Source organism: Mercenaria mercenaria, chromosome 14 (genome assembly GCF_021730395.1).
Source record: "Mercenaria mercenaria strain notata chromosome 14, MADL_Memer_1, whole genome shotgun sequence".
Classification (NCBI taxonomy): domain Eukaryota; kingdom Metazoa; phylum Mollusca; class Bivalvia; order Venerida; family Veneridae; genus Mercenaria; species Mercenaria mercenaria.
In genome coordinates this window covers 59,205,541-59,211,672 of record NC_069374.1, presented here as the reverse complement: position 1 = coordinate 59,211,672, position 6,132 = coordinate 59,205,541, and the positions used below count along the sequence as shown (strand labels likewise).

At 34.0% G+C, this 6,132-nt stretch overlaps 1 long non-coding RNA gene across 1 annotated transcript; it reads right to left on the bottom strand.

The window, feature by feature from the left end:
* Nucleotides 1-684: 684 nt before the first annotated feature.
* Nucleotides 685-5,741, bottom strand: LOC123527863 (uncharacterized). The gene is made up of 3 exons (XR_006681826.2): nucleotides 5,584-5,741; nucleotides 3,759-3,898; nucleotides 685-2,007 (listed from the first exon to the last, which is right to left on the bottom strand). It is a non-coding gene; the product is annotated as an uncharacterized LOC123527863 (long non-coding RNA).
* Between the last annotated feature and the right edge of the window lie 391 nt (nucleotides 5,742-6,132).

Sequence of the window (6,132 nt, the reverse complement as noted above, 5' to 3'; positions counted from 1 at the left end):
CTAAAATGTTTGTTTTAAATATACATTAAGCCTTGTTTCTGATATGTGAATGATTTGTTAAATAGAACTGTGTAAAAATACATTGTGTTTGTTAAAACCGTTTTTTTTAAATTTAAGTTAAGAAAAAACTTCTCGCTGGTTTATTGACAAACCAACGTGTCGGCGTACGCCGGCCACGTTAGCTGCAAGTAAATAATTAAATTTCCAACTTATCATGATTTTCTATAGTGTCCTGTTCAAAATAAGTTAGCAAAATATTTCTTGCAGTATGTTTCTACCTTACTGCTATTAACACCAATTTCCAAATGTTTACTTGATTTCATATCGCGAAAATATATGATTTGCCTCTTTGCCTATTGCACAAATTCCTACGCCGGATAGACCCGAGCAATGACGGGAAGCCAAACGAGCGTCTAGCCGGTTGGCCGCGGCGAAACGGCGTACGCCGCAAAAGTAGAACGAGTTGGCCCTATGTGTAAATGGACTAGACGTGTAACAGTTACAGTTCGACAAATTGGGCATGTAGAGATGCCACGCGGATATTAACAGGATAACAATAAAATAAATAATGTTTTTGGAAAGGATAAGTGTGAATGTAACGTTTTTATTAATCATCCCTGTGCTATGTGTACCATTTTAGCATTTATCAAAGGTCATTTACAAAATCTTTATATAAAGGCAATGTTATGTTTTACGCATTTAATCTCGATTTTCTAAATGTAAATATTGATTATTATTGATGACATACCATCAGTTGAAATAGTCCAAATCAGAACTGACACAGTGCAACAGACACTGAAACAAATTCTTAAATATACCGAAGAGTAGTATAATGCTTCAAAACTAGCCATTGAAGGTGAACAGTAAATCAAAAAAATACTTAATAGATAGACTACCAGGAAAAATAAATGGCTGATCTATTGACTAGCCATATAAAGTACGTGAAACGGGTATCAGATATTCAATATCTAAGCATGTTATATAAAGCGTTATGATCAGGCTGTCAATGAGCTACCGATTTTGTTTATGGAAATAAAATTTTATTTATTTTTCAATAAAATAGGTAAATTATTATATTCTCAATCGGAGAATGTGCACGTGTTGAGTTTCTATGATTTTCTTTATATATTTAGTCGTTTTTTCTGAGCAATGAACAAGTTGGTACATTATTCAAAACTCTTGATCGTATTCTAGAAGTGATGTTTGTTGCGGTGGTCCTGTACATTTTAAATGGTAACCGTTATTGTGACACTCCATATCCAAATAACAGTAAGTGTTACTTTTTCAGAAACTGTTGTTAAATACCACAAGGCATCTTATTGTTGAACTAGTAAACTTTGATTTGTATATTTAGCTTTTAAAATTGTCTCCCATTGATGTAGAATATGTTTTTAAATGAAGTTAAATCAAATGAAAATCTGGATTTCTTTGATATGTCTCAGTAAGCAGGGGCATCTGTGTCAAAGTGGTTAAAACCACTGACTCTGAATCACTTGTCCCACTCCTTGTGGGTTCGAAACCTCGCTTGGTTTGTAGAATTCTTTCATGAGAGGACGTCATTCGGCTTGCTTAAATAAGGTGGTCGGTGGTTTTAATCAGGTTCGGATTCCTGTCCGTGATGAAGTAACTTGGACTGTTTTGTAAGACAAATACACAACGAATTAATAAGAAATGATTCTTCAAACGCATCCATAGCAGTAATTAGTCAAGTTTATCATTTACAAGTATTGAAATAGTTATTGTATGTTTGTATAATGCAGCTGTTAGTGCGTAAATGAGTATCCAGATCCCAAAGGATTGCCTCTACATTTCATTATTGGTGTAGCATAATTATTGCCCCAGGTCAAACTGCGGGTACTCCAACTGCCGTGGCCACATCCGACATTGTACAGCTTGCAGTTTATACCTTTACAATGGAATCCTTTGCAACATATTTGTGTGCTCCCGCTTACGCTGACTGAATACCGAATTTTGTGACCGGGTCTTCCAAATATAGATGTGTCAGATCTGAAAACAGCACACCAGATTAAAGGCAGGTTATTTCTAATCTTCTTAAGGCTGTAGTGATACTTTTGTCATTGTATTCTCAGAAGTTGTAGCTAAAGTTATTACTAAATTATTCTGAAATCTACACACTGAGAACTATATATATATTTTATATGAAATAGTTAGGAATAAGAGAAACGTAAAACATAAAGCTTCAGATCGTTAAAACTTTTCATAGTTCCAAGTAACCAATATATATTTTTTTAATATTGAAGATTTTATTATTGATACGCCTTTGAGATTTACTCATGACGATTACATGTCAATGTAGGGATAATACACGTTTTTTGTGTGTTAACGTCTGCAGAAGCCCGCGGGGTTGTTGTTCGGTCTTGGTCACAAACATATCCCACGGGCTTCTGCAGACGTTAATACACAAAACAAACGTGTATTGTCGCTATTCTTGCAAAAAAAAAAATTTCACGACGATTTATGTATTGTTTTCATACGTGATGACTTGACGATTCCGGTACATTTTTTATTTACCATTCCAGTTGTTCTTGGAAACGGTAAACATGTTTTAAATATCCGTATCCAGGGCCCGGAAATAAACAACACTATCAAAAGCACATCCTGAAGGTATTTAAGTGATTTTTTATCTCTCATTATTACAAACATAAAATTACCAATAATTGTTCATATCATTTCACAGTTTGGTGGACTCGATCTCAATTTCAAGAATAATAACTTTACATTCGAGTTATATTGAGTACGGCCACGCAGTTGGAGTACGGATGAGTACGAACATAGTGTCAAGTTTCAAAGCTGTTTATATAAATTCTTCGAGAAATGAGATAAAAACATACTGACTTATACTTACCAAAATCATAAATATGATACCTAAAAACAAAGAATCGCTCAGGTAAACACGGGATTCTTTAACATTCACGGTTGTCTACAAAATCTGAATTGACGCAGAGTTCTAAAAGGGGAGTAAACAAGGGAAGAAACGAGTACGATGTACAATGTTGGGGGCAGCGCATTTGGCGTTAGTTACTGATACAGTAAACATTCTATGGTTTAGATTGCACCTTTAATGCTTCAAGAAGAGGTTTTTATGAAAGAAAAAAGACGCAGATACCAGATGTCAATCTGCGCAGAATTACATATACGTCCCTGGGAAAGCATTTCAAAAATAAAAATCGGGTATTAACAGCACGTGAATTGCCTTTTTTGCACACGATTTTTCTCCCGTTAATACATGGGCGGATCCAGTGAAAAAAGTAGTTTTTATGCAAGAATACATGTAAGTATATTGCTTTCATGTACGTTTGGATGCAAATAAGTTTACAATACAAATTGGACACACTTTTATTACGTAAGATTGTTTTTAGAGTTTTATGATCATGTGTTAGACAATTTCAAAATATTTTGTCACAAAACTGTTAACGAGCCTAGGGTCATACAGTATTTATTAATTCAAGCAATTTGATTGGTTTAAATGAGACGTTATTCATTGATAAACCCATTTTATCATTTTTGTATTCATGCGCATATTTCAGCCTTGAGTCAATGCTGATTCCAATAGCAGAAATATTCGAAAAACTGAGAGAACATTTTTATCTCTGAACGTATCACTCATATTCTTAATTATATAATTTCCTGCCCTATGATTATAGATACGATTTTAATTTGAATAAAGCGTTTGTTTTTGAAAGTTTCGAAAAAACTGTAAATGTTTGCACGTAAGAGGAATCATTAAATATTTATACCTGCATTCGGGTCCATAGATATAGAAAGGTACCGCCCAGCAATGTGAACCACCGCGGGCAAGTGCTATCGGAAGTCCACAGACTGTCAGAAGAACAATACTTACTAACAAAATGCACACATTTAACGCCATGGCTGCCGACTGTGAAAAGAAGAAATGCCTTAAAGATTATCAAATCCCAAATGCAATAGAAAATGACGAAAATAGCAGAACACATATTATATACAATTTTCAATTGTCTCGAAACAAATATAACATTATACTACATATGTAGCTCTACACAGATTATTTGTGATTTTTTCTACAATAAATAGCGACTTCATCCTGTTTGTGAATTTTGATTTTAAGTCTACTTCAAGTCGCCGATAGCGATGAATCTCATTCGACGTAGTACCTGTTAATAAATTAGAATGAGAGACAGAAAATGAGATTTCTCACTAACGCTTGGCTGTAGACATATCTCAAACAGATCAGCTCTTTATATATTGCTATATATTTGCCACAGTTTAGCATAAAATATCTCTTACAAACATATTGCAAGCTGCTTTCGCAACTGCCACAGTCACAAATATGCCTTAAGTGTAAATCTTCGCCCCTAGAATATATGAGCAAAACCAACATTGTGGTCACATGTGGTTTAGTTTGAAGGCTGGCCTTACCGTAAAAGTCGTATTGGCGCCATCAGCTGTCATTCACATCACACGTGTTGGCGTTCCTCTAATACGCCAACACGCCAGAAAGGCTACTGTAAACATTATTCCATGAAATCAATGAAATCTGTTATTTTGTCAGTCAAAAATGATAGATTTTGTCAAAACTTAAAATGAACAGGATAATTTTCTTCATTAAGCTTGATACATTGATAATATGGCGATCCGGAGAATGTGCACATCTTTTTATTTTGCTCTCCTGCAATTATTAGATTCCATAATAAAGTAAAAAGTACAAGATTTTTTTTCACGAAATCTGACATACAATATGTAGGCAATTTTATTAAATTTCAACAATTTAAATGTGTATGACAAATGACCTTCCGGTACTTCTATTGGTGGGCAATAGTATAGTTTGATACAGTTTGTTGCTTACAGATAAAAATCCCATACACCGTTGACATAACGTAATTTTATATATACTGACATTATAGTCCACTTTTAATTATCTTGATTAAGTAGGATATTTTAAATGAGTGCTTTCTGAAGCGTCAGGCATTGAGAAAGTATTATCTGAAATAGTCTTTCGGCGGTCTAATGGAACACTAGCTCAATATATAAAGAAATATAAAAAATAGATAGAAAATAATTAAATAATTAATAATAAGCTGTCATCGTTGTTTAAAGTGACAACAGACATTTGATGAAATTGTACATGTTAAACTCCTCACAGGTTTGCATCTTTTTATTAATTTTACATTTAATTTAATTGTCTATGTCCTTTTGTAGTCTTAGGCACCGTGATGAGTTTTTAAATAAAAAATGTGGAAACTCCACAGGTCGCTCAACACAACAAAAACGGAAATGTTGCAGGCTCGGTTTGATTAAAGTTTTGTTTAGAGATTTAGAGATTAAAATGCTTTCCCAAAGTTGTATACTTTCTACAATCGATATAAAGTATACAAACCTTTGAAGACTGTAGTAAATAAGATTTCATCAACCGTTTGTTGTTACCTGAACTATCGTTATTTAATACACTACAAAAATGACACATACTATGACTACCGATGCATTATAATTATAGCCTGGATGATCTGTGAAGATAAAACAATAACATAATATGTACGAAATATCATACACTTTAAAACATCAAAGTAATAAGGTTACAATACATACCTTATCGAACAAGTATCTAAACACGAAGAAAATGTAATTTAGCAATTTTGCGTCTGCCAAGTTTGCTGCATATCTGTTGAACAATACGTTATTCAATAAGCCTTACATACACTTGTTAAATGTTTACTTTATAATTCTAGGAAACATGCGGTTTAACGCATTGTATGGTTCAGCCATTCACAACAGTTTTATATTTCCGTCTATTTTACAACGTAAACAAAATAGTAACAATTTTATTGGCCTCATAACATTTTATAAACTATGGTAGCTAGTTTCTACCATATCGTGCTCTTTTTGGTTTTGGTGCCCCCGCTTGCACGAGGACACGAGACACGACAACCCAATGAATCATTTATGTCTTGCTGGCGCCCCCATCATGACGAGGGCAAGATAAAAGTAGGACGACGAAATGAAAACTTTTCTGTCGTGTTGGCGCCCTATTTTGCCGTGCTCTCGTGCTTGCAAAGTGACTTTGTCGTACAAAAGAGGACAAAACAAATTATTTTATTGCAGTTTCGCCTTTCAGCTGTCATGCATAGAAGGTCCTAT